The sequence below is a fragment of the Pelodiscus sinensis genome, chromosome 24, assembly GCF_049634645.1.
Source record: "Pelodiscus sinensis isolate JC-2024 chromosome 24, ASM4963464v1, whole genome shotgun sequence".
NCBI classification, from domain to species: Eukaryota; Metazoa; Chordata; order Testudines; family Trionychidae; genus Pelodiscus; species Pelodiscus sinensis.
The window spans coordinates 10,999,395-11,027,081 of record NC_134734.1 but is presented as its reverse complement, the minus strand read 5'-3'; the positions used below and the strand labels follow the sequence as shown (position 1 = coordinate 11,027,081).

Below are 27,687 nucleotides of genomic sequence, written 5' to 3'. Positions count from 1 at the left end.
GCTGCCACAGCTTTGTTCCCCAGGTGCCGCTTGGGACCTGACCCACGTGAAGCGTCCCTGCGCTCCCACGGCCGCTTTAGGCCCCTCGGCCTCGACTTGGACTTAGCGCTGTGTCCTGGTGGCTTCCTTTTCCGTTTTCAACGTACGCGGGTCAAGGGAATAGGGGGGGCATTTCCCTCCAGAAGCGACACGGGCCGGAAGCGCAGAAAGCGTGCCGTCCAAATCGCCCCTTTGGCCCTCTCTCCCGGGGGAGCAGCCAAAGGGAGCGCCCGCCCCAGCTCGGCTCCGAGCGCCAGCGCAGGAGCCGGGAGCGTGGCACGGGCAAAGGAGCTCCCCCGGCCTCGCTTCTGGGAAGCGGGGACGACGGCCATGGGCTGGAGGAGGCGGGGAGCGTCTGCGAGAAGCGCGGCAGCCGGGGGTGGCTCGCTCTGCGGTCTCTGTCAGGGCTAGGCCCGCGGGTGCCTCAGAGGCAGGCGGTAACAGGGAGGCAAGGCCGAGAAGGCGCGGCAGCCTCTCGGTCTTCCGGCGCCCTTCCGCCGGGACAGCTGAGCCGGGCTGCCAAAGCTGCCCAGCGTGGCATGACAAGGGGACGGTGGGTTACTCGGGGAAGGCCTGGCCTGAGCCCGCGGGCTTCTGGGAGCCGGAGGGCTGTGGAGTCCTGCCTACCGGTCGCCTTTTCCTGCCCAGTGTCTCTAGAGACCCCAACGGGGGCCCCTTCTCCGTGAGCCTGGCTAGCTCAGTCGGTAGAGCATCAGACTTTTAATCTGAGGGCCCAGGGTTCAAGTCCCTGGTCAGGCGAGAAAGGGCCCTACGCCCCTCCCTGGGGCTCTCCCGTGTCTCTCTTCCTCCAGGGAGTCTTCCTTTTCCCTCTTCACTACCTGGCCTTTCCTCCCCCGGGGCCGTTTCCTGCCTGCCGCTCCACAGGCAACTTCCCCGCTGGCCTCCCCTTCTGCAGGAAAAAAAGGCCTCCGGGCCTCCACCAGGGCCCCGTCGCGCGGCTCCGTCTATCGAGCCGACGCCGGGGTGCAGACAAAGCAGAGGGAGGCCAAAAGGGCACCTCTGGCTCCGAGCCCTCGGGACCAACGGGCGGCCGCCCCGCCCCGCCCCCTTGGCTTCCTCTCGTGGGAGCCAGAAGGGCGCTCCCTCCGTCCTACGGATCTCGCCTGCTTTGGCTCCGTCGAGGACACGCGTCCGCTGCCACAGCTTTGTTCCCCAGGTGCCGCTTGGGACCTGACCCACGTGAAGCGTCCCTGCGCTCCCACGGCCGCTTTAGGCCCCTCGGCCTCGACTTGGACTTAGCGCTGTGTCCTGGTGGCTTCCTTTTCCGTTTTCAACGTACGCGGGTCAAGGGAATAGGGGGGGCATTTCCCTCCAGAAGCGACACGGGCCGGAAGCGCAGAAAGCGTGCCGTCCAAATCGCCCCTTTGGCCCTCTCTCCCGGGGGAGCAGCCAAAGGGAGCGCCCGCCCCAGCTCGGCTCCGAGCGCCAGCGCAGGAGCCGGGAGCGTGGCACGGGCAAAGGAGCTCCCCCGGCCTCGCTTCTGGGAAGCGGGGACGACGGCCATGGGCTGGAGGAGGCGGGGAGCGTCTGCGAGAAGCGCGGCAGCCGGGGGTGGCTCGCTCTGCGGTCTCTGTCAGGGCTAGGCCCGCGGGTGCCTCAGAGGCAGGCGGTAACAGGGAGGCAAGGCCGAGAAGGCGCGGCAGCCTCTCGGTCTTCCGGCGCCCTTCCGCCGGGACAGCTGAGCCGGGCTGCCAAAGCTGCCCAGCGTGGCATGACAAGGGGACGGTGGGTTACTCGGGGAAGGCCTGGCCTGAGCCCGGGGGCTTCTGGGAGCCGGAGGGCTGTGGAGTCCTGCCTACCGGTCGCCTTTTCCTGCCCAGTGTCTCTAGAGACCCCAACGGGGGCCCCTTCTCCGTGAGCCTGGCTAGCTCAGTCGGTAGAGCATCAGACTTTTAATCTGAGGGCCCAGGGTTCAAGTCCCTGGTCAGGCGAGAAAGGGCCCTACGCCCCTCCCTGGGGCTCTCCCGTGTCTCTCTTCCTCCAGGGAGTCTTCCTTTTCCCTCTTCACTACCTGGCCTTTCCTCCCCCGGGGCCGTTTCCTGCCTGCCGCTCCACAGGCAACTTCCCCGCTGGCCTCCCCTTCTGCAGGAAAAAAAGGCCTCCGGGCCTCCACCAGGGCCCCGTCGCGCGGCTCCGTCTATCGAGCCGACGCCGGGGTGCAGACAAAGCAGAGGGAGGCCAAAGGGGCACCTCTGGCTCCGAGCCCTCGGGACCAACGGGCGGCCGCCCCGCCCCGCCCCCTTGGCTTCCTCTCGTGGGAGCCAGAAGGGCGCTCCCTCCGTCCTACGGATCTCGCCTGCTTTGGCTCCGTCGAGGACACGCGTCCGCTGCCACAGCTTTGTTCCCCAGGTGCCGCTTGGGACCTGACCCACGTGAAGCGTCCCTGCGCTCCCACGGCCGCTTTAGGCCCCTCGGCCTCGACTTGGACTTAGCGCTGTGTCCTGGTGGCTTCCTTTTCCGTTTTCAACGTACGCGGGTCAAGGGAATAGGGGGGGGCATTTCCCTCCAGAAGCGACACGGGCCGGAAGCGCAGAAAGCGTGCCGTCCAAATCGCCCCTTTGGCCCTCTCTCCCGGGGGAGCAGCCAAAGGGAGCGCCCGCCCCAGCTCGGCTCCGAGCGCCAGCGCAGGAGCCGGGAGCGTGGCACGGGCAAAGGAGCTCCCCCGGCCTCGCTTCTGGGAAGCGGGGACGACGGCCATGGGCTGGAGGAGGCGGGGAGCGTCTGCGAGAAGCGCGGCAGCCGGGGGTGGCTCGCTCTGCGGTCTCTGTCAGGGCTAGGCCCGCGGGTGCCTCAGAGGCAGGCGGTAACAGGGAGGCAAGGCCGAGAAGGCGCGGCAGCCTCTCGGTCTTCCGGCGCCCTTCCGCCGGGACAGCTGAGCCGGGCTGCCAAAGCTGCCCAGCGTGGCATGACAAGGGGACGGTGGGTTACTCGGGGAAGGCCTGGCCTGAGCCCGGGGGCTTCTGGGAGCCGGAGGGCTGTGGAGTCCTGCCTACCGGTCGCCTTTTCCTGCCCAGTGTCTCTAGAGACCCCAACGGGGGCCTTTTCTCCGTGAGCCTGGCTAGCTCAGTCGGTAGAGCATCAGACTTTTAATCTGAGGGCCCAGGGTTCAAGTCCCTGGTCAGGCGAGAAAGGGCCCTACGCCCCTCCCTGGGGCTCTCCCGTGTCTCTCTTCCTCCAGGGAGTCTTCCTTTTCCCTCTTCACTACCTGGCCTTTCCTCCCCCGGGGCCGTTTCCTGCCTGCCGCTCCACAGGCAACTTCCCCGCTGGCCTCTCCTTCTGCAGGAAAAAAAGGCCTCCGGGCCTCCACCAGGGCCCCGTCGCGCGGCTCCGTCTATCGAGCCGACGCCGGGGTGCAGACAAAGCAGAGGGAGGCCAAAAGGGCACCTCTGGCTCCGAGCCCTCGGGACCAACGGGCGGCCGCCCCGCCCCCTTGGCTTCCTCTCGTGGGAGCCAGAAGGGCGCTCCCTCCGTCCTACGGATCTCGCCTGCTTTGGCTCCGTCGAGGACACGCGTCCGCTGCCACAGCTTTGTTCCCCAGGTGCCGCTTGGGACCTGACCCACGTGAAGCGTCCCTGCGCTCCCTCGGCCTCGACTTGGACTTAGCGCTGTGTCCTGGTGGCTTCCTTTTCCGTTTTCAACGTACGCGGGTCAAGGGAATAGGGGGGGCATTTCCCTCCAGAAGCGACACGGGCCGGAAGCGCAGAAAGCGTGCCGTCCAAATCGCCCCTTTGGCCCTCTCTCCCGGGGGAGCAGCCAAAGGGAGCGCCCGCCCCAGCTCGGCTCCGAGCGCCAGCGCAGGAGCCGGGAGCGTGGCACGGGCAAAGGAGCTCCCCCGGCCTCGCTTCTGGGAAGCGGGGACGACGGCCATGGGCTGGAGGAGGCGGGGAGCGTCTGCGAGAAGCGCGGCAGCCGGGGGTGGCTCGCTCTGCGGTCTCTGTCAGGGCTAGGCCCGCGGGTGCCTCAGAGGCAGGCGGTAACAGGGAGGCAAGGCCGAGAAGGCGCGGCAGCCTCTCGGTCTTCCGGCGCCCTTCCGCCGGGACAGCTGAGCCGGGCTGCCAAAGCTGCCCAGCGTGGCATGACAAGGGGACGGTGGGTTACTCGGGGAAGGCCTGGCCTGAGCCCGGGGGCTTCTGGGAGCCGGAGGGCTGTGGAGTCCTGCCTACCGGTCGCCTTTTCCTGCCCAGTGTCTCTAGAGACCCCAACGGGGGCCCCTTCTCCGTGAGCCTGGCTAGCTCAGTCGGTAGAGCATCAGACTTTTAATCTGAGGGCCCAGGGTTCAAGTCCCTGGTCAGGCGAGAAAGGGCCCTACGCCCCTCCCTGGGGCTCTCCCGTGTCTCTCTTCCTCCAGGGAGTCTTCCTTTTCCCTCTTCACTACCTGGCCTTTCCTCCCCCGGGGCCGTTTCCTGCCTGCCGCTCCACAGGCAACTTCCCCGCTGGCCTCCCCTTCTGCAGGAAAAAAAGGCCTCCGGGCCTCCACCAGGGCCCCGTCGCGCGGCTCCGTCTATCGAGCCGACGCCGGGGTGCAGACAAAGCAGAGGGAGGCCAAAGGGGCACCTCTGGCTCCGAGCCCTCGGGACCAACGGGCGGCCGCCCCGCCCCGCCCCCTTGGCTTCCTCTCGTGGGAGCCAGAAGGGCGCTCCCTCCGTCCTACGGATCTCGCCTGCTTTGGCTCCGTCGAGGACACGCGTCCGCTGCCACAGCTTTGTTCCCCAGGTGCCGCTTGGGACCTGACCCACGTGAAGCGTCCCTGCGCTCCCACGGCCGCTTTAGGCCCCTCGGCCTCGACTTGGACTTAGCGCTGTGTCCTGGTGGCTTCCTTTTCCGTTTTCAACGTACGCGGGTCAAGGGAATAGGGGGGGGCATTTCCCTCCAGAAGCGACACGGGCCGGAAGCGCAGAAAGCGTGCCGTCCAAATCGCCCCTTTGGCCCTCTCTCCCGGGGGAGCAGCCAAAGGGAGCGCCCGCCCCAGCTCGGCTCCGAGCGCCAGCGCAGGAGCCGGGAGCGTGGCACGGGCAAAGGAGCTCCCCCGGCCTCGCTTCTGGGAAGCGGGGACGACGGCCATGGGCTGGAGGAGGCGGGGAGCGTCTGCGAGAAGCGCGGCAGCCGGGGGTGGCTCGCTCTGCGGTCTCTGTCAGGGCTAGGCCCGCGGGTGCCTCAGAGGCAGGCGGTAACAGGGAGGCAAGGCCGAGAAGGCGCGGCAGCCTCTCGGTCTTCCGGCGCCCTTCCGCCGGGACAGCTGAGCCGGGCTGCCAAAGCTGCCCAGCGTGGCATGACAAGGGGACGGTGGGTTACTCGGGGAAGGCCTGGCCTGAGCCCGGGGGCTTCTGGGAGCCGGAGGGCTGTGGAGTCCTGCCTACCGGTCGCCTTTTCCTGCCCAGTGTCTCTAGAGACCCCAACGGGGGCCTTTTCTCCGTGAGCCTGGCTAGCTCAGTCGGTAGAGCATCAGACTTTTAATCTGAGGGCCCAGGGTTCAAGTCCCTGGTCAGGCGAGAAAGGGCCCTACGCCCCTCCCTGGGGCTCTCCCGTGTCTCTCTTCCTCCAGGGAGTCTTCCTTTTCCCTCTTCACTACCTGGCCTTTCCTCCCCCGGGGCCGTTTCCTGCCTGCCGCTCCACAGGCAACTTCCCCGCTGGCCTCTCCTTCTGCAGGAAAAAAAGGCCTCCGGGCCTCCACCAGGGCCCCGTCGCGCGGCTCCGTCTATCGAGCCGACGCCGGGGTGCAGACAAAGCAGAGGGAGGCCAAAAGGGCACCTCTGGCTCCGAGCCCTCGGGACCAACGGGCGGCCGCCCCGCCCCCTTGGCTTCCTCTCGTGGGAGCCAGAAGGGCGCTCCCTCCGTCCTACGGATCTCGCCTGCTTTGGCTCCGTCGAGGACACGCGTCCGCTGCCACAGCTTTGTTCCCCAGGTGCCGCTTGGGACCTGACCCACGTGAAGCGTCCCTGCGCTCCCTCGGCCTCGACTTGGACTTAGCGCTGTGTCCTGGTGGCTTCCTTTTCCGTTTTCAACGTACGCGGGTCAAGGGAATAGGGGGGGCATTTCCCTCCAGAAGCGACACGGGCCGGAAGCGCAGAAAGCGTGCCGTCCAAATCGCCCCTTTGGCCCTCTCTCCCGGGGGAGCAGCCAAAGGGAGCGCCCGCCCCAGCTCGGCTCCGAGCGCCAGCGCAGGAGCCGGGAGCGTGGCACGGGCAAAGGAGCTCCCCCGGCCTCGCTTCTGGGAAGCGGGGACGACGGCCATGGGCTGGAGGAGGCGGGGAGCGTCTGCGAGAAGCGCGGCAGCCGGGGGTGGCTCGCTCTGCGGTCTCTGTCAGGGCTAGGCCCGCGGGTGCCTCAGAGGCAGGCGGTAACAGGGAGGCAAGGCCGAGAAGGCGCGGCAGCCTCTCGGTCTTCCGGCGCCCTTCCGCCGGGACAGCTGAGCCGGGCTGCCAAAGCTGCCCAGCGTGGCATGACAAGGGGACGGTGGGTTACTCGGGGAAGGCCTGGCCTGAGCCCGGGGGCTTCTGGGAGCCGGAGGGCTGTGGAGTCCTGCCTACCGGTCGCCTTTTCCTGCCCAGTGTCTCTAGAGACCCCAACGGGGGCCCTTTCTCCGTGAGCCTGGCTAGCTCAGTCGGTAGAGCATCAGACTTTTAATCTGAGGGCCCAGGGTTCAAGTCCCTGGTCAGGCGAGAAAGGGCCCTACGCCCCTCCCTGGGGCTCTCCCGTGTCTCTCTTCCTCCAGGGAGTCTTCCTTTTCCCTCTTCACTACCTGGCCTTTCCTCCCCCGGGGCCGTTTCCTGCCTGCCGCTCCACAGGCAACTTCCCCGCTGGCCTCTCCTTCTGCAGGAAAAAAAGGCCTCCGGGCCTCCACCAGGGCCCCGTCGCGCGGCTCCGTCTATCGAGCCGACGCCGGGGTGCAGACAAAGCAGAGGGAGGCCAAAAGGGCACCTCTGGCTCCGAGCCCTCGGGACCAACGGGCGGCCGCCCCGCCCCGCCCCCTTGGCTTCCTCTCGTGGGAGCCAGAAGGGCGCTCCCTCCGTCCTACGGATCTCGCCTGCTTTGGCTCCGTCGAGGACACGCGTCCGCTGCCACAGCTTTGTTCCCCAGGTGCCGCTTGGGACCTGACCCACGTGAAGCGTCCCTGCGCTCCCACGGCCGCTTTAGGCCCCTCGGCCTCGACTTGGACTTAGCGCTGTGTCCTGGTGGCTTCCTTTTCCGTTTTCAACGTACGCGGGTCAAGGGAATAGGGGGGGCATTTCCCTCCAGAAGCGACACGGGCCGGAAGCGCAGAAAGCGTGCCGTCCAAATCGCCCCTTTGGCCCTCTCTCCCGGGGGAGCAGCCAAAGGGAGCGCCCGCCCCAGCTCGGCTCCGAGCGCCAGCGCAGGAGCCGGGAGCGTGGCACGGGCAAAGGAGCTCCCCCGGCCTCGCTTCTGGGAAGCGGGGACGACGGCCATGGGCTGGAGGAGGCGGGGAGCGTCTGCGAGAAGCGCGGCAGCCGGGGGTGGCTCGCTCTGCGGTCTCTGTCAGGGCTAGGCCCGCGGGTGCCTCAGAGGCAGGCGGTAACAGGGAGGCAAGGCCGAGAAGGCGCGGCAGCCTCTCGGTCTTCCGGCGCCCTTCCGCCGGGACAGCTGAGCCGGGCTGCCAAAGCTGCCCAGCGTGGCATGACAAGGGGACGGTGGGTTACTCGGGGAAGGCCTGGCCTGAGCCCGGGGGCTTCTGGGAGCCGGAGGGCTGTGGAGTCCTGCCTACCGGTCGCCTTTTCCTGCCCAGTGTCTCTAGAGACCCCAACGGGGGCCTTTTCTCCGTGAGCCTGGCTAGCTCAGTCGGTAGAGCATCAGACTTTTAATCTGAGGGCCCAGGGTTCAAGTCCCTGGTCAGGCGAGAAAGGGCCCTACGCCCCTCCCTGGGGCTCTCCCGTGTCTCTCTTCCTCCAGGGAGTCTTCCTTTTCCCTCTTCACTACCTGGCCTTTCCTCCCCCGGGGCCGTTTCCTGCCTGCCGCTCCACAGGCAACTTCCCCGCTGGCCTCTCCTTCTGCAGGAAAAAAAGGCCTCCGGGCCTCCACCAGGGCCCCGTCGCGCGGCTCCGTCTATCGAGCCGACGCCGGGGTGCAGACAAAGCAGAGGGAGGCCAAAGGGGCACCTCTGGCTCCGAGCCCTCGGGACCAACGGGCGGCCGCCCCGCCCCCTTGGCTTCCTCTCGTGGGAGCCAGAAGGGCGCTCCCTCCGTCCTACGGATCTCGCCTGCTTTGGCTCCGTCGAGGACACGCGTCCGCTGCCACAGCTTTGTTCCCCAGGTGCCGCTTGGGACCTGACCCACGTGAAGCGTCCCTGCGCTCCCTCGGCCTCGACTTGGACTTAGCGCTGTGTCCTGGTGGCTTCCTTTTCCGTTTTCAACGTACGCGGGTCAAGGGAATAGGGGGGGCATTTCCCTCCAGAAGCGACACGGGCCGGAAGCGCAGAAAGCGTGCCGTCCAAATCGCCCCTTTGGCCCTCTCTCCCGGGGGAGCAGCCAAAGGGAGCGCCCGCCCCAGCTCGGCTCCGAGCGCCAGCGCAGGAGCCGGGAGCGTGGCACGGGCAAAGGAGCTCCCCCGGCCTCGCTTCTGGGAAGCGGGGACGACGGCCATGGGCTGGAGGAGGCGGGGAGCGTCTGCGAGAAGCGCGGCAGCCGGGGGTGGCTCGCTCTGCGGTCTCTGTCAGGGCTAGGCCCGCGGGTGCCTCAGAGGCAGGCGGTAACAGGGAGGCAAGGCCGAGAAGGCGCGGCAGCCTCTCGGTCTTCCGGCGCCCTTCCGCCGGGACAGCTGAGCCGGGCTGCCAAAGCTGCCCAGCGTGGCATGACAAGGGGACGGTGGGTTACTCGGGGAAGGCCTGGCCTGAGCCCGGGGGCTTCTGGGAGCCGGAGGGCTGTGGAGTCCTGCCTACCGGTCGCCTTTTCCTGCCCAGTGTCTCTAGAGACCCCAACGGGGGCCCTTTCTCCGTGAGCCTGGCTAGCTCAGTCGGTAGAGCATCAGACTTTTAATCTGAGGGCCCAGGGTTCAAGTCCCTGGTCAGGCGAGAAAGGGCCCTACGCCCCTCCCTGGGGCTCTCCCGTGTCTCTCTTCCTCCAGGGAGTCTTCCTTTTCCCTCTTCACTACCTGGCCTTTCCTCCCCCGGGGCCGTTTCCTGCCTGCCGCTCCACAGGCAACTTCCCCGCTGGCCTCTCCTTCTGCAGGAAAAAAAGGCCTCCGGGCCTCCACCAGGGCCCCGTCGCGCGGCTCCGTCTATCGAGCCGACGCCGGGGTGCAGACAAAGCAGAGGGAGGCCAAAAGGGCACCTCTGGCTCCGAGCCCTCGGGACCAACGGGCGGCCGCCCCGCCCCGCCCCCTTGGCTTCCTCTCGTGGGAGCCAGAAGGGCGCTCCCTCCGTCCTACGGATCTCGCCTGCTTTGGCTCCGTCGAGGACACGCGTCCGCTGCCACAGCTTTGTTCCCCAGGTGCCGCTTGGGACCTGACCCACGTGAAGCGTCCCTGCGCTCCCACGGCCGCTTTAGGCCCCTCGGCCTCGACTTGGACTTAGCGCTGTGTCCTGGTGGCTTCCTTTTCCGTTTTCAACGTACGCGGGTCAAGGGAATAGGGGGGGCATTTCCCTCCAGAAGCGACACGGGCCGGAAGCGCAGAAAGCGTGCCGTCCAAATCGCCCCTTTGGCCCTCTCTCCCGGGGGAGCAGCCAAAGGGAGCGCCCGCCCCAGCTCGGCTCCGAGCGCCAGCGCAGGAGCCGGGAGCGTGGCACGGGCAAAGGAGCTCCCCCGGCCTCGCTTCTGGGAAGCGGGGACGACGGCCATGGGCTGGAGGAGGCGGGGAGCGTCTGCGAGAAGCGCGGCAGCCGGGGGTGGCTCGCTCTGCGGTCTCTGTCAGGGCTAGGCCCGCGGGTGCCTCAGAGGCAGGCGGTAACAGGGAGGCAAGGCCGAGAAGGCGCGGCAGCCTCTCGGTCTTCCGGCGCCCTTCCGCCGGGACAGCTGAGCCGGGCTGCCAAAGCTGCCCAGCGTGGCATGACAAGGGGACGGTGGGTTACTCGGGGAAGGCCTGGCCTGAGCCCGGGGGCTTCTGGGAGCCGGAGGGCTGTGGAGTCCTGCCTACCGGTCGCCTTTTCCTGCCCAGTGTCTCTAGAGACCCCAACGGGGGCCCCTTCTCCGTGAGCCTGGCTAGCTCAGTCGGTAGAGCATCAGACTTTTAATCTGAGGGCCCAGGGTTCAAGTCCCTGGTCAGGCGAGAAAGGGCCCTACGCCCCTCCCTGGGGCTCTCCCGTGTCTCTCTTCCTCCAGGGAGTCTTCCTTTTCCCTCTTCACTACCTGGCCTTTCCTCCCCCGGGGCCGTTTCCTGCCTGCCGCTCCACAGGCAACTTCCCCGCTGGCCTCCCCTTCTGCAGGAAAAAAAGGCCTCCGGGCCTCCACCAGGGCCCCGTCGCGCGGCTCCGTCTATCGAGCCGACGCCGGGGTGCAGACAAAGCAGAGGGAGGCCAAAGGGGCACCTCTGGCTCCGAGCCCTCGGGACCAACGGGCGGCCGCCCCGCCCCCTTGGCTTCCTCTCGTGGGAGCCAGAAGGGCGCTCCCTCCGTCCTACGGATCTCGCCTGCTTTGGCTCCGTCGAGGACACGCGTCCGCTGCCACAGCTTTGTTCCCCAGGTGCCGCTTGGGACCTGACCCACGTGAAGCGTCCCTGCGCTCCCACGGCCGCTTTAGGCCCCTCGGCCTCGACTTGGACTTAGCGCTGTGTCCTGGTGGCTTCCTTTTCCGTTTTCAACGTACGCGGGTCAAGGGAATAGGGGGGGCATGTCCCTCCAGAAGCGACACGGGCCGGAAGCGCAGAAAGCGTGCCGTCCAAATCGCCCCTTTGGCCCTCTCTCCCGGGGGAGCAGCCAAAGGGAGCGCCCGCCCCAGCTCGGCTCCGAGCGCCAGCGCAGGAGCCGGGAGCGTGGCACGGGCAAAGGAGCTCCCCCGGCCTCGCTTCTGGGAAGCGGGGACGACGGCCATGGGCTGGAGGAGGCGGGGAGCGTCTGCGAGAAGCGCGGCAGCCGGGGGTGGCTCGCTCTGCGGTCTCTGTCAGGGCTAGGCCCGCGGGTGCCTCAGAGGCAGGCGGTAACAGGGAGGCAAGGCCGAGAAGGCGCGGCAGCCTCTCGGTCTTCCGGCGCCCTTCCGCCGGGACAGCTGAGCCGGGCTGCCAAAGCTGCCCAGCGTGGCATGACAAGGGGACGGTGGGTTACTCGGGGAAGGCCTGGCCTGAGCCCGGGGGCTTCTGGGAGCCGGAGGGCTGTGGAGTCCTGCCTACCGGTCGCCTTTTCCTGCCCAGTGTCTCTAGAGACCCCAACGGGGGCCCCTTCTCCGTGAGCCTGGCTAGCTCAGTCGGTAGAGCATCAGACTTTTAATCTGAGGGCCCAGGGTTCAAGTCCCTGGTCAGGCGAGAAAGGGCCCTACGCCCCTCCCTGGGGCTCTCCCGTGTCTCTCTTCCTCCAGGGAGTCTTCCTTTTCCCTCTTCACTACCTGGCCTTTCCTCCCCCGGGGCCGTTTCCTGCCTGCCGCTCCACAGGCAACTTCCCCGCTGGCCTCCCCTTCTGCAGGAAAAAAAGGCCTCCGGGCCTCCACCAGGGCCCCGTCGCGCGGCTCCGTCTATCGAGCCGACGCCGGGGTGCAGACAAAGCAGAGGGAGGCCAAAAGGGCACCTCTGGCTCCGAGCCCTCGGGACCAACGGGCGGCCGCCCCGCCCCCTTGGCTTCCTCTCGTGGGAGCCAGAAGGGCGCTCCCTCCGTCCTACGGATCTCGCCTGCTTTGGCTCCGTCGAGGACACGCGTCCGCTGCCACAGCTTTGTTCCCCAGGTGCCGCTTGGGACCTGACCCACGTGAAGCGTCCCTGCGCTCCCTCGGCCTCGACTTGGACTTAGCGCTGTGTCCTGGTGGCTTCCTTTTCCGTTTTCAACGTACGCGGGTCAAGGGAATAGGGGGGGCATTTCCCTCCAGAAGCGACACGGGCCGGAAGCGCAGAAAGCGTGCCGTCCAAATCGCCCCTTTGGCCCTCTCTCCCGGGGGAGCAGCCAAAGGGAGCGCCCGCCCCAGCTCGGCTCCGAGCGCCAGCGCAGGAGCCGGGAGCGTGGCACGGGCAAAGGAGCTCCCCCGGCCTCGCTTCTGGGAAGCGGGGACGACGGCCATGGGCTGGAGGAGGCGGGGAGCGTCTGCGAGAAGCGCGGCAGCCGGGGGTGGCTCGCTCTGCGGTCTCTGTCAGGGCTAGGCCCGCGGGTGCCTCAGAGGCAGGCGGTAACAGGGAGGCAAGGCCGAGAAGGCGCGGCAGCCTCTCGGTCTTCCGGCGCCCTTCCGCCGGGACAGCTGAGCCGGGCTGCCAAAGCTGCCCAGCGTGGCATGACAAGGGGACGGTGGGTTACTCGGGGAAGGCCTGGCCTGAGCCCGGGGGCTTCTGGGAGCCGGAGGGCTGTGGAGTCCTGCCTACCGGTCGCCTTTTCCTGCCCAGTGTCTCTAGAGACCCCAACGGGGGCCCCTTCTCCGTGAGCCTGGCTAGCTCAGTCGGTAGAGCATCAGACTTTTAATCTGAGGGCCCAGGGTTCAAGTCCCTGGTCAGGCGAGAAAGGGCCCTACGCCCCTCCCTGGGGCTCTCCCGTGTCTCTCTTCCTCCAGGGAGTCTTCCTTTTCCCTCTTCACTACCTGGCCTTTCCTCCCCCGGGGCCGTTTCCTGCCTGCCGCTCCACAGGCAACTTCCCCGCTGGCCTCCCCTTCTGCAGGAAAAAAAGGCCTCCGGGCCTCCACCAGGGCCCCGTCGCGCGGCTCCGTCTATCGAGCCGACGCCGGGGTGCAGACAAAGCAGAGGGAGGCCAAAAGGGCACCTCTGGCTCCGAGCCCTCGGGACCAACGGGCGGCCGCCCCGCCCCGCCCCCTTGGCTTCCTCTCGTGGGAGCCAGAAGGGCGCTCCCTCCGTCCTACGGATCTCGCCTGCTTTGGCTCCGTCGAGGACACGCGTCCGCTGCCACAGCTTTGTTCCCCAGGTGCCGCTTGGGACCTGACCCACGTGAAGCGTCCCTGCGCTCCCACGGCCGCTTTAGGCCCCTCGGCCTCGACTTGGACTTAGCGCTGTGTCCTGGTGGCTTCCTTTTCCGTTTTCAACGTACGCGGGTCAAGGGAATAGGGGGGGCATTTCCCTCCAGAAGCGACACGGGCCGGAAGCGCAGAAAGCGTGCCGTCCAAATCGCCCCTTTGGCCCTCTCTCCCGGGGGAGCAGCCAAAGGGAGCGCCCGCCCCAGCTCGGCTCCGAGCGCCAGCGCAGGAGCCGGGAGCGTGGCACGGGCAAAGGAGCTCCCCCGGCCTCGCTTCTGGGAAGCGGGGACGACGGCCATGGGCTGGAGGAGGCGGGGAGCGTCTGCGAGAAGCGCGGCAGCCGGGGGTGGCTCGCTCTGCGGTCTCTGTCAGGGCTAGGCCCGCGGGTGCCTCAGAGGCAGGCGGTAACAGGGAGGCAAGGCCGAGAAGGCGCGGCAGCCTCTCGGTCTTCCGGCGCCCTTCCGCCGGGACAGCTGAGCCGGGCTGCCAAAGCTGCCCAGCGTGGCATGACAAGGGGACGGTGGGTTACTCGGGGAAGGCCTGGCCTGAGCCCGCGGGCTTCTGGGAGCCGGAGGGCTGTGGAGTCCTGCCTACCGGTCGCCTTTTCCTGCCCAGTGTCTCTAGAGACCCCAACGGGGGCCCCTTCTCCGTGAGCCTGGCTAGCTCAGTCGGTAGAGCATCAGACTTTTAATCTGAGGGCCCAGGGTTCAAGTCCCTGGTCAGGCGAGAAAGGGCCCTACGCCCCTCCCTGGGGCTCTCCCGTGTCTCTCTTCCTCCAGGGAGTCTTCCTTTTCCCTCTTCACTACCTGGCCTTTCCTCCCCCGGGGCCGTTTCCTGCCTGCCGCTCCACAGGCAACTTCCCCGCTGGCCTCCCCTTCTGCAGGAAAAAAAGGCCTCCGGGCCTCCACCAGGGCCCCGTCGCGCGGCTCCGTCTATCGAGCCGACGCCGGGGTGCAGACAAAGCAGAGGGAGGCCAAAAGGGCACCTCTGGCTCCGAGCCCTCGGGACCAACGGGCGGCCGCCCCGCCCCGCCCCCTTGGCTTCCTCTCGTGGGAGCCAGAAGGGCGCTCCCTCCGTCCTACGGATCTCGCCTGCTTTGGCTCCGTCGAGGACACGCGTCCGCTGCCACAGCTTTGTTCCCCAGGTGCCGCTTGGGACCTGACCCACGTGAAGCGTCCCTGCGCTCCCACGGCCGCTTTAGGCCCCTCGGCCTCGACTTGGACTTAGCGCTGTGTCCTGGTGGCTTCCTTTTCCGTTTTCAACGTACGCGGGTCAAGGGAATAGGGGGGGCATTTCCCTCCAGAAGCGACACGGGCCGGAAGCGCAGAAAGCGTGCCGTCCAAATCGCCCCTTTGGCCCTCTCTCCCGGGGGAGCAGCCAAAGGGAGCGCCCGCCCCAGCTCGGCTCCGAGCGCCAGCGCAGGAGCCGGGAGCGTGGCACGGGCAAAGGAGCTCCCCCGGCCTCGCTTCTGGGAAGCGGGGACGACGGCCATGGGCTGGAGGAGGCGGGGAGCGTCTGCGAGAAGCGCGGCAGCCGGGGGTGGCTCGCTCTGCGGTCTCTGTCAGGGCTAGGCCCGCGGGTGCCTCAGAGGCAGGCGGTAACAGGGAGGCAAGGCCGAGAAGGCGCGGCAGCCTCTCGGTCTTCCGGCGCCCTTCCGCCGGGACAGCTGAGCCGGGCTGCCAAAGCTGCCCAGCGTGGCATGACAAGGGGACGGTGGGTTACTCGGGGAAGGCCTGGCCTGAGCCCGCGGGCTTCTGGGAGCCGGAGGGCTGTGGAGTCCTGCCTACCGGTCGCCTTTTCCTGCCCAGTGTCTCTAGAGACCCCAACGGGGGCCCCTTCTCCGTGAGCCTGGCTAGCTCAGTCGGTAGAGCATCAGACTTTTAATCTGAGGGCCCAGGGTTCAAGTCCCTGGTCAGGCGAGAAAGGGCCCTACGCCCCTCCCTGGGGCTCTCCCGTGTCTCTCTTCCTCCAGGGAGTCTTCCTTTTCCCTCTTCACTACCTGGCCTTTCCTCCCCCGGGGCCGTTTCCTGCCTGCCGCTCCACAGGCAACTTCCCCGCTGGCCTCCCCTTCTGCAGGAAAAAAAGGCCTCCGGGCCTCCACCAGGGCCCCGTCGCGCGGCTCCGTCTATCGAGCCGACGCCGGGGTGCAGACAAAGCAGAGGGAGGCCAAAGGGGCACCTCTGGCTCCGAGCCCTCGGGACCAACGGGCGGCCGCCCCGCCCCGCCCCCTTGGCTTCCTCTCGTGGGAGCCAGAAGGGCGCTCCCTCCGTCCTACGGATCTCGCCTGCTTTGGCTCCGTCGAGGACACGCGTCCGCTGCCACAGCTTTGTTCCCCAGGTGCCGCTTGGGACCTGACCCACGTGAAGCGTCCCTGCGCTCCCACGGCCGCTTTAGGCCCCTCGGCCTCGACTTGGACTTAGCGCTGTGTCCTGGTGGCTTCCTTTTCCGTTTTCAACGTACGCGGGTCAAGGGAATAGGGGGGGGCATTTCCCTCCAGAAGCGACACGGGCCGGAAGCGCAGAAAGCGTGCCGTCCAAATCGCCCCTTTGGCCCTCTCTCCCGGGGGAGCAGCCAAAGGGAGCGCCCGCCCCAGCTCGGCTCCGAGCGCCAGCGCAGGAGCCGGGAGCGTGGCACGGGCAAAGGAGCTCCCCCGGCCTCGCTTCTGGGAAGCGGGGACGACGGCCATGGGCTGGAGGAGGCGGGGAGCGTCTGCGAGAAGCGCGGCAGCCGGGGGTGGCTCGCTCTGCGGTCTCTGTCAGGGCTAGGCCCGCGGGTGCCTCAGAGGCAGGCGGTAACAGGGAGGCAAGGCCGAGAAGGCGCGGCAGCCTCTCGGTCTTCCGGCGCCCTTCCGCCGGGACAGCTGAGCCGGGCTGCCAAAGCTGCCCAGCGTGGCATGACAAGGGGACGGTGGGTTACTCGGGGAAGGCCTGGCCTGAGCCCGGGGGCTTCTGGGAGCCGGAGGGCTGTGGAGTCCTGCCTACCGGTCGCCTTTTCCTGCCCAGTGTCTCTAGAGACCCCAACGGGGGCCTTTTCTCCGTGAGCCTGGCTAGCTCAGTCGGTAGAGCATCAGACTTTTAATCTGAGGGCCCAGGGTTCAAGTCCCTGGTCAGGCGAGAAAGGGCCCTACGCCCCTCCCTGGGGCTCTCCCGTGTCTCTCTTCCTCCAGGGAGTCTTCCTTTTCCCTCTTCACTACCTGGCCTTTCCTCCCCCGGGGCCGTTTCCTGCCTGCCGCTCCACAGGCAACTTCCCCGCTGGCCTCTCCTTCTGCAGGAAAAAAAGGCCTCCGGGCCTCCACCAGGGCCCCGTCGCGCGGCTCCGTCTATCGAGCCGACGCCGGGGTGCAGACAAAGCAGAGGGAGGCCAAAAGGGCACCTCTGGCTCCGAGCCCTCGGGACCAACGGGCGGCCGCCCCGCCCCCTTGGCTTCCTCTCGTGGGAGCCAGAAGGGCGCTCCCTCCGTCCTACGGATCTCGCCTGCTTTGGCTCCGTCGAGGACACGCGTCCGCTGCCACAGCTTTGTTCCCCAGGTGCCGCTTGGGACCTGACCCACGTGAAGCGTCCCTGCGCTCCCTCGGCCTCGACTTGGACTTAGCGCTGTGTCCTGGTGGCTTCCTTTTCCGTTTTCAACGTACGCGGGTCAAGGGAATAGGGGGGGCATTTCCCTCCAGAAGCGACACGGGCCGGAAGCGCAGAAAGCGTGCCGTCCAAATCGCCCCTTTGGCCCTCTCTCCCGGGGGAGCAGCCAAAGGGAGCGCCCGCCCCAGCTCGGCTCCGAGCGCCAGCGCAGGAGCCGGGAGCGTGGCACGGGCAAAGGAGCTCCCCCGGCCTCGCTTCTGGGAAGCGGGGACGACGGCCATGGGCTGGAGGAGGCGGGGAGCGTCTGCGAGAAGCGCGGCAGCCGGGGGTGGCTCGCTCTGCGGTCTCTGTCAGGGCTAGGCCCGCGGGTGCCTCAGAGGCAGGCGGTAACAGGGAGGCAAGGCCGAGAAGGCGCGGCAGCCTCTCGGTCTTCCGGCGCCCTTCCGCCGGGACAGCTGAGCCGGGCTGCCAAAGCTGCCCAGCGTGGCATGACAAGGGGACGGTGGGTTACTCGGGGAAGGCCTGGCCTGAGCCCGCGGGCTTCTGGGAGCCGGAGGGCTGTGGAGTCCTGCCTACCGGTCGCCTTTTCCTGCCCAGTGTCTCTAGAGACCCCAACGGGGGCCCCTTCTCCGTGAGCCTGGCTAGCTCAGTCGGTAGAGCATCAGACTTTTAATCTGAGGGCCCAGGGTTCAAGTCCCTGGTCAGGCGAGAAAGGGCCCTACGCCCCTCCCTGGGGCTCTCCCGTGTCTCTCTTCCTCCAGGGAGTCTTCCTTTTCCCTCTTCACTACCTGGCCTTTCCTCCCCCGGGGCCGTTTCCTGCCTGCCGCTCCACAGGCAACTTCCCCGCTGGCCTCCCCTTCTGCAGGAAAAAAAGGCCTCCGGGCCTCCACCAGGGCCCCGTCGCGCGGCTCCGTCTATCGAGCCGACGCCGGGGTGCAGACAAAGCAGAGGGAGGCCAAAAGGGCACCTCTGGCTCCGAGCCCTCGGGACCAACGGGCGGCCGCCCCGCCCCGCCCCCTTGGCTTCCTCTCGTGGGAGCCAGAAGGGCGCTCCCTCCGTCCTACGGATCTCGCCTGCTTTGGCTCCGTCGAGGACACGCGTCCGCTGCCACAGCTTTGTTCCCCAGGTGCCGCTTGGGACCTGACCCACGTGAAGCGTCCCTGCGCTCCCACGGCCGCTTTAGGCCCCTCGGCCTCGACTTGGACTTAGCGCTGTGTCCTGGTGGCTTCCTTTTCCGTTTTCAACGTACGCGGGTCAAGGGAATAGGGGGGGCATTTCCCTCCAGAAGCGACACGGGCCGGAAGCGCAGAAAGCGTGCCGTCCAAATCGCCCCTTTGGCCCTCTCTCCCGGGGGAGCAGCCAAAGGGAGCGCCCGCCCCAGCTCGGCTCCGAGCGCCAGCGCAGGAGCCGGGAGCGTGGCACGGGCAAAGGAGCTCCCCCGGCCTCGCTTCTGGGAAGCGGGGACGACGGCCATGGGCTGGAGGAGGCGGGGAGCGTCTGCGAGAAGCGCGGCAGCCGGGGGTGGCTCGCTCTGCGGTCTCTGTCAGGGCTAGGCCCGCGGGTGCCTCAGAGGCAGGCGGTAACAGGGAGGCAAGGCCGAGAAGGCGCGGCAGCCTCTCGGTCTTCCGGCGCCCTTCCGCCGGGACAGCTGAGCCGGGCTGCCAAAGCTGCCCAGCGTGGCATGACAAGGGGACGGTGGGTTACTCGGGGAAGGCCTGGCCTGAGCCCGGGGGCTTCTGGGAGCCGGAGGGCTGTGGAGTCCTGCCTACCGGTCGCCTTTTCCTGCCCAGTGTCTCTAGAGACCCCAACGGGGGCCCTTTCTCCGTGAGCCTGGCTAGCTCAGTCGGTAGAGCATCAGACTTTTAATCTGAGGGCCCAGGGTTCAAGTCCCTGGTCAGGCGAGAAAGGGCCCTACGCCCCTCCCTGGGGCTCTCCCGTGTCTCTCTTCCTCCAGGGAGTCTTCCTTTTCCCTCTTCACTACCTGGCCTTTCCTCCCCCGGGGCCGTTTCCTGCCTGCCGCTCCACAGGCAACTTCCCCGCTGGCCTCTCCTTCTGCAGGAAAAAAAGGCCTCCGGGCCTCCACCAGGGCCCCGTCGCGCGGCTCCGTCTATCGAGCCGACGCCGGGGTGCAGACAAAGCAGAGGGAGGCCAAAAGGGCACCTCTGGCTCCGAGCCCTCGGGACCAACGGGCGGCCGCCCCGCCCCGCCCCCTTGGCTTCCTCTCGTGGGAGCCAGAAGGGCGCTCCCTCCGTCCTACGGATCTCGCCTGCTTTGGCTCCGTCGAGGACACGCGTCCGCTGCCACAGCTTTGTTCCCCAGGTGCCGCTTGGGACCTGACCCACGTGAAGCGTCCCTGCGCTCCCACGGCCGCTTTAGGCCCCTCGGCCTCGACTTGGACTTAGCGCTGTGTCCTGGTGGCTTCCTTTTCCGTTTTCAACGTACGCGGGTCAAGGGAATAGGGGGGGCATTTCCCTCCAGAAGCGACACGGGCCGGAAGCGCAGAAAGCGTGCCGTCCAAATCGCCCCTTTGGCCCTCTCTCCCGGGGGAGCAGCCAAAGGGAGCGCCCGCCCCAGCTCGGCTCCGAGCGCCAGCGCAGGAGCCGGGAGCGTGGCACGGGCAAAGGAGCTCCCCCGGCCTCGCTTCTGGGAAGCGGGGACGACGGCCATGGGCTGGAGGAGGCGGGGAGCGTCTGCGAGAAGCGCGGCAGCCGGGGGTGGCTCGCTCTGCGGTCTCTGTCAGGGCTAGGCCCGCGGGTGCCTCAGAGGCAGGCGGTAACAGGGAGGCAAGGCCGAGAAGGCGCGGCAGCCTCTCGGTCTTCCGGCGCCCTTCCGCCGGGACAGCTGAGCCGGGCTGCCAAAGCTGCCCAGCGTGGCATGACAAGGGGACGGTGGGTTACTCGGGGAAGGCCTGGCCTGAGCCCGGGGGCTTCTGGGAGCCGGAGGGCTGTGGAGTCCTGCCTACCGGTCGCCTTTTCCTGCCCAGTGTCTCTAGAGACCCCAACGGGGGCCCCTTCTCCGTGAGCCTGGCTAGCTCAGTCGGTAGAGCATCAGACTTTTAATCTGAGGGCCCAGGGTTCAAGTCCCTGGTCAGGCGAGAAAGGGCCCTACGCCCCTCCCTGGGGCTCTCCCGTGTCTCTCTTCCTCCAGGGAGTCTTCCTTTTCCCTCTTCACTACCTGGCCTTTCCTCCCCCGGGGCCGTTTCCTGCCTGCCGCTCCACAGGCAACTTCCCCGCTGGCCTCCCCTTCTGCAGGAAAAAAAGGCCTCCGGGCCTCCACCAGGGCCCCGTCGCGCGGCTCCGTCTATCGAGCCGACGCCGGGGTGCAGACAAAGCAGAGGGAGGCCAAAGGGGCACCTCTGGCTCCGAGCCCTCGGGACCAACGGGCGGCCGCCCCGCCCCCTTGGCTTCCTCTCGTGGGAGCCAGAAGGGCGCTCCCTCCGTCCTACGGATCTCGCCTGCTTTGGCTCCGTCGAGGACACGCGTCCGCTGCCACAGCTTTGTTCCCCAGGTGCCGCTTGGGACCTGACCCACGTGAAGCGTCCCTGCGCTCCCACGGCCGCTTTAGGCCCCTCGGCCTCGACTTGGACTTAGCGCTGTGTCCTGGTGGCTTCCTTTTCCGTTTTCAACGTACGCGGGTCAAGGGAATAGGGGGGGCATGTCCCTCCAGAAGCGACACGGGCCGGAAGCGCAGAAAGCGTGCCGTCCAAATCGCCCCTTTGGCCCTCTCTCCCGGGGGAGCAGCCAAAGGGAGCGCCCGCCCCAGCTCGGCTCCGAGCGCCAGCGCAGGAGCCGGGAGCGTGGCACGGGCAAAGGAGCTCCCCCGGCCTCGCTTCTGGGAAGCGGGGACGACGGCCATGGGCTGGAGGAGGCGGGGAGCGTCTGCGAGAAGCGCGGCAGCCGGGGGTGGCTCGCTCTGCGGTCTCTGTCAGGGCTAGGCCCGCGGGTGCCTCAGAGGCAGGCGGTAACAGGGAGGCAAGGCCGAGAAGGCGCGGCAGCCTCTCGGTCTTCCGGCGCCCTTCCGCCGGGACAGCTGAGCCGGGCTGCCAAAGCTGCCCAGCGTGGCATGACAAGGGGACGGTGGGTTACTCGGGGAAGGCCTGGCCTGAGCCCGGGGGCTTCTGGGAGCCGGAGGGCTGTGGAGTCCTGCCTACCGGTCGCCTTTTCCTGCCCAGTGTCTCTAGAGACCCCAACGGGGGCCCCTTCTCCGTGAGCCTGGCTAGCTCAGTCGGTAGAGCATCAGACTTTTAATCTGAGGGCCCAGGGTTCAAGTCCCTGGTCAGGCGAGAAAGGGCCCTACGCCCCTCCCTGGGGCTCTCCCGTGTCTCTCTTCCTCCAGGGAGTCTTCCTTTTCCCTCTTCACTACCTGGCCTTTCCTCCCCCGGGGCCGTTTCCTGCCTGCCGCTCCACAGGCAACTTCCCCGCTGGCCTCCCCTTCTGCAGGAAAAAAAGGCCTCCGGGCCTCCACCAGGGCCCCGTCGCGCGGCTCCGTCTATCGAGCCGACGCCGGGGTGCAGACAAAGCAGAGGGAGGCCAAAAGGGCACCTCTGGCTCCGAGCCCTCGGGACCAACGGGCGGCCGCCCCGCCCCCTTGGCTTCCTCTCGTGGGAGCCAGAAGGGCGCTCCCTCCGTCCTACGGATCTCGCCTGCTTTGGCTCCGTCGAGGACACGCGTCCGCTGCCACAGCTTTGTTCCCCAGGTGCCGCTTGGGACCTGACCCACGTGAAGCGTCCCTGCGCTCCCTCGGCCTCGACTTGGACTTAGCGCTGTGTCCTGGTGGCTTCCTTTTCCGTTTTCAACGTACGCGGGTCAAGGGAATAGGGGGGGCATTTCCCTCCAGAAGCGACACGGGCCGGAAGCGCAGAAAGCGTGCCGTCCAAATCGCCCCTTTGGCCCTCTCTCCCGGGGGAGCAGCCAAAGGGAGCGCCCGCCCCAGCTCGGCTCCGAGCGCCAGCGCAGGAGCCGGGAGCGTGGCACGGGCAAAGGAGCTCCCCCGGCCTCGCTTCTGGGAAGCGGGGACGACGGCCATGGGCTGGAGGAGGCGGGGAGCGTCTGCGAGAAGCGCGGCAGCCGGGGGTGGCTCGCTCTGCGGTCTCTGTCAGGGCTAGGCCCGCGGGTGCCTCAGAGGCAGGCGGTAACAGGGAGGCAAGGCCGAGAAGGCGCGGCAGCCTCTCGGTCTTCCGGCGCCCTTCCGCCGGGACAGCTGAGCCGGGCTGCCAAAGCTGCCCAGCGTGGCATGACAAGGGGACGGTGGGTTACTCGGGGAAGGCCTGGCCTGAGCCCGCGGGCTTCTGGGAGCCGGAGGGCTGTGGAGTCCTGCCTACCGGTCGCCTTTTCCTGCCCAGTGTCTCTAGAGACCCCAACGGGGGCCCCTTCTCCGTGAGCCTGGCTAGCTCAGTCGGTAGAGCATCAGACTTTTAATCTGAGGGCCCAGGGTTCAAGTCCCTGGTCAGGCGAGAAAGGGCCCTACGCCCCTCCCTGGGGCTCTCCCGTGTCTCTCTTCCTCCAGGGAGTCTTCCTTTTCCCTCTTCACTACCTGGCCTTTCCTCCCCCGGGGCCGTTTCCTGCCTGCCGCTCCACAGGCAACTTCCCCGCTGGCCTCCCCTTCTGCAGGAAAAAAAGGCCTCCGGGCCTCCACCAGGGCCCCGTCGCGCGGCTCCGTCTATCGAGCCGACGCCGGGGTGCAGACAAAGCAGAGGGAGGCCAAAAGGGCACCTCTGGCTCCGAGCCCTCGGGACCAACGGGCGGCCGCCCCGCCCCGCCCCCTTGGCTTCCTCTCGTGGGAGCCAGAAGGGCGCTCCCTCCGTCCTACGGATCTCGCCTGCTTTGGCTCCGTCGAGGACACGCGTCCGCTGCCACAGCTTTGTTCCCCAGGTGCCGCTTGGGACCTGACCCACGTGAAGCGTCCCTGCGCTCCCACGGCCGCTTTAGGCCCCTCGGCCTCGACTTGGACTTAGCGCTGTGTCCTGGTGGCTTCCTTTTCCGTTTTCAACGTACGCGGGTCAAGGGAATAGGGGGGGCATTTCCCTCCAGAAGCGACACGGGCCGGAAGCGCAGAAAGCGTGCCGTCCAAATCGCCCCTTTGGCCCTCTCTCCCGGGGGAGCAGCCAAAGGGAGCGCCCGCCCCAGCTCGGCTCCGAGCGCCAGCGCAGGAGCCGGGAGCGTGGCACGGGCAAAGGAGCTCCCCCGGCCTCGCTTCTGGGAAGCGGGGACGACGGCCATGGGCTGGAGGAGGCGGGGAGCGTCTGCGAGAAGCGCGGCAGCCGGGGGTGGCTCGCTCTGCGGTCTCTGTCAGGGCTAGGCCCGCGGGTGCCTCAGAGGCAGGCGGTAACAGGGAGGCAAGGCCGAGAAGGCGCGGCAGCCTCTCGGTCTTCCGGCGCCCTTCCGCCGGGACAGCTGAGCCGGGCTGCCAAAGCTGCCCAGCGTGGCATGACAAGGGGACGGTGGGTTACTCGGGGAAGGCCTGGCCTGAGCCCGCGGGCTTCTGGGAGCCGGAGGGCTGTGGAGTCCTGCCTACCGGTCGCCTTTTCCTGCCCAGTGTCTCTAGAGACCCCAACGGGGGCCCCTTCTCCGTGAGCCTGGCTAGCTCAGTCGGTAGAGCATCAGACTTTTAATCTGAGGGCCCAGGGTTCAAGTCCCTGGTCAGGCGAGAAAGGGCCCTACGCCCCTCCCTGGGGCTCTCCCGTGTCTCTCTTCCTCCAGGGAGTCTTCCTTTTCCCTCTTCACTACCTGGCCTTTCCTCCCCCGGGGCCGTTTCCTGCCTGCCGCTCCACAGGCAACTTCCCCGCTGGCCTCCCCTTCTGCAGGAAAAAAAGGCCTCCGGGCCTCCACCAGGGCCCCGTCGCGCGGCTCCGTCTATCGAGCCGACGCCGGGGTGCAGACAAAGCAGAGGGAGGCCAAAAGGGCACCTCTGGCTCCGAGCCCTCGGGACCAACGGGCGGCCGCCCCGCCCCGCCCCCTTGGCTTCCTCTCGTGGGAGCCAGAAGGGCGCTCCCTCCGTCCTACGGATCTCGCCTGCTTTGGCTCCGTCGAGGACACGCGTCCGCTGCCACAGCTTTGTTCCCCAGGTGCCGCTTGGGACCTGACCCACGTGAAGCGTCCCTGCGCTCCCACGGCCGCTTTAGGCCCCTCGGCCTCGACTTGGACTTAGCGCTGTGTCCTGGTGGCTTCCTTTTCCGTTTTCAACGTACGCGGGTCAAGGGAATAGGGGGGGCATTTCCCTCCAGAAGCGACACGGGCCGGAAGCGCAGAAAGCGTGCCGTCCAAATCGCCCCTTTGGCCCTCTCTCCCGGGGGAGCAGCCAAAGGGAGCGCCCGCCCCAGCTCGGCTCCGAGCGCCAGCGCAGGAGCCGGGAGCGTGGCACGGGCAAAGGAGCTCCCCCGGCCTCGCTTCTGGGAAGCGGGGACGACGGCCATGGGCTGGAGGAGGCGGGGAGCGTCTGCGAGAAGCGCGGCAGCCGGGGGTGGCTCGCTCTGCGGTCTCTGTCAGGGCTAGGCCCGCGGGTGCCTCAGAGGCAGGCGGTAACAGGGAGGCAAGGCCGAGAAGGCGCGGCAGCCTCTCGGTCTTCCGGCGCCCTTCCGCCGGGACAGCTGAGCCGGGCTGCCAAAGCTGCCCAGCGTGGCATGACAAGGGGACGGTGGGTTACTCGGGGAAGGCCTGGCCTGAGCCCGCGGGCTTCTGGGAGCCGGAGGGCTGTGGAGTCCTGCCTACCGGTCGCCTTTTCCTGCCCAGTGTCTCTAGAGACCCCAACGGGGGCCCCTTCTCCATGAGCCTGGCTAGCTCAGTCGGTAGAGCATCAGGCTTTTAATCTGAGGGCCCAGGGTTCAAGTCCCTGGTCAGGCGAGAAAGGGCCCTACGCCCCTCCCTGGGGCTCTCCCGTGTCTCTCTTCCTCCAGGGAGTCTTCCTTTTCCCTCTTCACTACCTGGCCTTTCCTCCCCCGGGGCCGTTTCCTGCCTGCCGCTCCACAGGCAACTTCCCCGCTGGCCTCCCCTTCTGCAGGAAAAAAAGGCCTCCGGGCCTCCACCAGGGCCCCGTCGCGCGGCTCCGTCTATCGAGCCGACGCCGGGGTGCAGACAAAGCAGAGGGAGGCCAAAGGGGCACCTCTGGCTCCGAGCCCTCGGGACCAACGGGCGGCCGCCCCGCCCCCTTGGCTTCCTCTCGTGGGAGCCAGAAGGGCGCTCCCTCCGTCCTACGGATCTCGCCTGCTTTGGCTCCGTCGAGGACACGCGTCCGCTGCCACAGCTTTGTTCCCCAGGTGCCGCTTGGGACCTGACCCACGTGAAGCGTCCCTGCGCTCCCACGGCCGCTTTAGGCCCCTCGGCCTCGACTTGGACTTAGCGCTGTGTCCTGGTGGCTTCCTTTTCCGTTTTCAACGTACGCGGGTCAAGGGAATAGGGGGGGCATTTCCCTCCAGAAGCGACACGGGCCGGAAGCGCAGAAAGCGTGCCGTCCAAATCGCCCCTTTGGCCCTCTCTCCCGGGGGAGCAGCCAAAGGGAGCGCCCGCCCCAGCTCGGCTCCGAGCGCCAGCGCAGGAGCCGGGAGCGTGGCACGGGCAAAGGAGCTCCCCCGGCCTCGCTTCTGGGAAGCGGGGACGACGGCCATGGGCTGGAGGAGGCGGGGAGCGTCTGCGAGAAGCGCGGCAGCCGGGGGTGGCTCGCTCTGCGGTCTCTGTCAGGGCTAGGCCCGCGGGTGCCTCAGAGGCAGGCGGTAACAGGGAGGCAAGGCCGAGAAGGCGCGGCAGCCTCTCGGTCTTCCGGCGCCCTTCCGCCGGGACAGCTGAGCCGGGCTGCCAAAGCTGCCCAGCGTGGCATGACAAGGGGACGGTGGGTTACTCGGGGAAGGCCTGGCCTGAGCCCGCGGGCTTCTGGGAGCCGGAGGGCTGTGGAGTCCTGCCTACCGGTCGCCTTTTCCTGCCCAGTGTCTCTAGAGACCCCAACGGGGGCCCCTTCTCCGTGAGCCTGGCTAGCTCAGTCGGTAGAGCATCAGACTTTTAATCTGAGGGCCCAGGGTTCAAGTCCCTGGTCAGGCGAGAAAGGGCCCTACGCCCCTCCCTGGGGCTCTCCCGTGTCTCTCTTCCTCCAGGGAGTCTTCCTTTTCCCTCTTCACTACCTGGCCTTTCCTCCCCCGGGGCCGTTTCCTGCCTGCCGCTCCACAGGCAACTTCCCCGCTGGCCTCCCCTTCTGCAGGAAAAAAAGGCCTCCGGGCCTCCACCAGGGCCCCGTCGCGCGGCTCCGTCTATCGAGCCGACGCCGGGGTGCAGACAAAGCAGAGGGAGGCCAAAAGGGCACCTCTGGCTCCGAGCCCTCGGGACCAACGGGCGGCCGCCCCGCCCCCTTGGCTTCCTCTCGTGGGAGCCAGAAGGGCGCTCCCTCCGTCCTACGGATCTCGCCTGCTTTGGCTCCGTCGAGGACACGCGTCCGCTGCCACAGCTTTGTTCCCCAGGTGCCGCTTGGGACCTGACCCACGTGAAGCGTCCCTGCGCTCCCTCGGCCTCGACTTGGACTTAGCGCTGTGTCCTGGTGGCTTCCTTTTCCGTTTTCAACGTACGCGGGTCAAGGGAATAGGGGGGGCATTTCCCTCCAGAAGCGACACGGGCCGGAAGCGCAGAAAGCGTGCCGTCCAAATCGCCCCTTTGGCCCTCTCTCCCGGGGGAGCAGCCAAAGGGAGCGCCCGCCCCAGCTCGGCTCCGAGCGCCAGCGCAGGAGCCGGGAGCGTGGCACGGGCAAAGGAGCTCCCCCGGCCTCGCTTCTGGGAAGCGGGGACGACGGCCATGGGCTGGAGGAGGCGGGGAGCGTCTGCGAGAAGCGCGGCAGCCGGGGGTGGCTCGCTCTGCGGTCTCTGTCAGGGCTAGGCCCGCGGGTGCCTCAGAGGCAGGCGGTAACAGGGAGGCAAGGCCGAGAAGGCGCGGCAGCCTCTCGGTCTTCCGGCGCCCTTCCGCCGGGACAGCTGAGCCGGGCTGCCAAAGCTGCCCAGCGTGGCATGACAAGGGGACGGTGGGTTACTCGGGGAAGGCCTGGCCTGAGCCCGCGGGCTTCTGGGAGCCGGAGGGCTGTGGAGTCCTGCCTACCGGTCGCCTTTTCCTGCCCAGTGTCTCTAGAGACCCCAACGGGGGCCCCTTCTCCGTGAGCCTGGCTAGCTCAGTCGGTAGAGCATCAGACTTTTAATCTGAGGGCCCAGGGTTCAAGTCCCTGGTCAGGCGAGAAAGGGCCCTACGCCCCTCCCTGGGGCTCTCCCGTGTCTCTCTTCCTCCAGGGAGTCTTCCTTTTCCCTCTTCACTACCTGGCCTTTCCTCCCCCGGGGCCGTTTCCTGCCTGCCGCTCCACAGGCAACTTCCCCGCTGGCCTCCCCTTCTGCAGGAAAAAAAGGCCTCCGGGCCTCCACCAGGGCCCCGTCGCGCGGCTCCGTCTATCGAGCCGACGCCGGGGTGCAGACAAAGCAGAGGGAGGCCAAAAGGGCACCTCTGGCTCCGAGCCCTCGGGACCAACGGGCGGCCGCCCCGCCCCGCCCCCTTGGCTTCCTCTCGTGGGAGCCAGAAGGGCGCTCCCTCCGTCCTACGGATCTCGCCTGCTTTGGCTCCGTCGAGGACACGCGTCCGCTGCCACAGCTTTGTTCCCCAGGTGCCGCTTGGGACCTGACCCACGTGAAGCGTCCCTGCGCTCCCACGGCCGCTTTAGGCCCCTCGGCCTCGACTTGGACTTAGCGCTGTGTCCTGGTGGCTTCCTTTTCCGTTTTCAACATACGCGGGTCAAGGGAATAGGGGGGGCATTTCCCTCCAGAAGCGACACGGGCCGGAAGCGCAGAAAGCGTGCCGTCCAAATCGCCCCTTTGGCCCTCTCTCCCGGGGGAGCAGCCAAAGGGAGCGCCCGCCCCAGCTCGGCTCCGAGCGCCAGCGCAGGAGCCGGGAGCGTGGCACGGGCAAAGGAGCTCCCCCGGCCTCGCTTCTGGGAAGCGGGGACGACGGCCATGGGCTGGAGGAGGCGGGGAGCGTCTGCGAGAAGCGCGGCAGCCGGGGGTG

General features: G+C 68.0%; 23 non-coding genes across 23 annotated transcripts; all 23 read left to right on the top strand.

The window, feature by feature from the left end:
* The first annotated feature begins 725 nt into the window (after positions 1-725).
* On the top strand, positions 726-798 carry TRNAK-UUU (transfer RNA lysine (anticodon UUU)). Its single transcript has one exon. It is a non-coding gene; the product is annotated as a tRNA-Lys (tRNA).
* A 1,120-nt stretch (positions 799-1,918) lies between these two features.
* TRNAK-UUU (transfer RNA lysine (anticodon UUU)) lies at positions 1,919-1,991 on the top strand. The gene has a single exon. It is a non-coding gene; the product is annotated as a tRNA-Lys (tRNA).
* A 1,121-nt stretch (positions 1,992-3,112) lies between these two features.
* On the top strand, positions 3,113-3,185 carry TRNAK-UUU (transfer RNA lysine (anticodon UUU)). Its single transcript has one exon. It is a non-coding gene; the product is annotated as a tRNA-Lys (tRNA).
* Positions 3,186-4,282: 1,097 nt separating this feature from the next.
* TRNAK-UUU (transfer RNA lysine (anticodon UUU)) lies at positions 4,283-4,355 on the top strand. The gene has a single exon. It is a non-coding gene; the product is annotated as a tRNA-Lys (tRNA).
* A 1,121-nt stretch (positions 4,356-5,476) lies between these two features.
* Positions 5,477-5,549, top strand: TRNAK-UUU (transfer RNA lysine (anticodon UUU)). The gene has a single exon. It is a non-coding gene; the product is annotated as a tRNA-Lys (tRNA).
* A 1,097-nt stretch (positions 5,550-6,646) lies between these two features.
* TRNAK-UUU (transfer RNA lysine (anticodon UUU)) lies at positions 6,647-6,719 on the top strand. Its single transcript has one exon. It is a non-coding gene; the product is annotated as a tRNA-Lys (tRNA).
* Positions 6,720-7,839: 1,120 nt separating this feature from the next.
* TRNAK-UUU (transfer RNA lysine (anticodon UUU)) lies at positions 7,840-7,912 on the top strand. Its single transcript has one exon. It is a non-coding gene; the product is annotated as a tRNA-Lys (tRNA).
* A 1,097-nt stretch (positions 7,913-9,009) lies between these two features.
* On the top strand, positions 9,010-9,082 carry TRNAK-UUU (transfer RNA lysine (anticodon UUU)). The gene has a single exon. It is a non-coding gene; the product is annotated as a tRNA-Lys (tRNA).
* A 1,120-nt stretch (positions 9,083-10,202) lies between these two features.
* Positions 10,203-10,275, top strand: TRNAK-UUU (transfer RNA lysine (anticodon UUU)). Its single transcript has one exon. It is a non-coding gene; the product is annotated as a tRNA-Lys (tRNA).
* Positions 10,276-11,390: 1,115 nt separating this feature from the next.
* On the top strand, positions 11,391-11,463 carry TRNAK-UUU (transfer RNA lysine (anticodon UUU)). The gene has a single exon. It is a non-coding gene; the product is annotated as a tRNA-Lys (tRNA).
* Positions 11,464-12,560: 1,097 nt separating this feature from the next.
* TRNAK-UUU (transfer RNA lysine (anticodon UUU)) lies at positions 12,561-12,633 on the top strand. The gene has a single exon. It is a non-coding gene; the product is annotated as a tRNA-Lys (tRNA).
* A 1,120-nt stretch (positions 12,634-13,753) lies between these two features.
* On the top strand, positions 13,754-13,826 carry TRNAK-UUU (transfer RNA lysine (anticodon UUU)). Its single transcript has one exon. It is a non-coding gene; the product is annotated as a tRNA-Lys (tRNA).
* A 1,120-nt stretch (positions 13,827-14,946) lies between these two features.
* TRNAK-UUU (transfer RNA lysine (anticodon UUU)) lies at positions 14,947-15,019 on the top strand. The gene has a single exon. It is a non-coding gene; the product is annotated as a tRNA-Lys (tRNA).
* A 1,121-nt stretch (positions 15,020-16,140) lies between these two features.
* On the top strand, positions 16,141-16,213 carry TRNAK-UUU (transfer RNA lysine (anticodon UUU)). Its single transcript has one exon. It is a non-coding gene; the product is annotated as a tRNA-Lys (tRNA).
* A 1,097-nt stretch (positions 16,214-17,310) lies between these two features.
* On the top strand, positions 17,311-17,383 carry TRNAK-UUU (transfer RNA lysine (anticodon UUU)). Its single transcript has one exon. It is a non-coding gene; the product is annotated as a tRNA-Lys (tRNA).
* Positions 17,384-18,503: 1,120 nt separating this feature from the next.
* Positions 18,504-18,576, top strand: TRNAK-UUU (transfer RNA lysine (anticodon UUU)). The gene has a single exon. It is a non-coding gene; the product is annotated as a tRNA-Lys (tRNA).
* Positions 18,577-19,696: 1,120 nt separating this feature from the next.
* Positions 19,697-19,769, top strand: TRNAK-UUU (transfer RNA lysine (anticodon UUU)). Its single transcript has one exon. It is a non-coding gene; the product is annotated as a tRNA-Lys (tRNA).
* A 1,115-nt stretch (positions 19,770-20,884) lies between these two features.
* On the top strand, positions 20,885-20,957 carry TRNAK-UUU (transfer RNA lysine (anticodon UUU)). Its single transcript has one exon. It is a non-coding gene; the product is annotated as a tRNA-Lys (tRNA).
* A 1,097-nt stretch (positions 20,958-22,054) lies between these two features.
* On the top strand, positions 22,055-22,127 carry TRNAK-UUU (transfer RNA lysine (anticodon UUU)). Its single transcript has one exon. It is a non-coding gene; the product is annotated as a tRNA-Lys (tRNA).
* A 1,120-nt stretch (positions 22,128-23,247) lies between these two features.
* TRNAK-UUU (transfer RNA lysine (anticodon UUU)) lies at positions 23,248-23,320 on the top strand. Its single transcript has one exon. It is a non-coding gene; the product is annotated as a tRNA-Lys (tRNA).
* Positions 23,321-24,440: 1,120 nt separating this feature from the next.
* Positions 24,441-24,513, top strand: TRNAK-UUU (transfer RNA lysine (anticodon UUU)). The gene has a single exon. It is a non-coding gene; the product is annotated as a tRNA-Lys (tRNA).
* A 1,115-nt stretch (positions 24,514-25,628) lies between these two features.
* Positions 25,629-25,701, top strand: TRNAK-UUU (transfer RNA lysine (anticodon UUU)). The gene has a single exon. It is a non-coding gene; the product is annotated as a tRNA-Lys (tRNA).
* A 1,097-nt stretch (positions 25,702-26,798) lies between these two features.
* On the top strand, positions 26,799-26,871 carry TRNAK-UUU (transfer RNA lysine (anticodon UUU)). Its single transcript has one exon. It is a non-coding gene; the product is annotated as a tRNA-Lys (tRNA).
* The last annotated feature ends 816 nt before the right edge of the window (positions 26,872-27,687 follow it).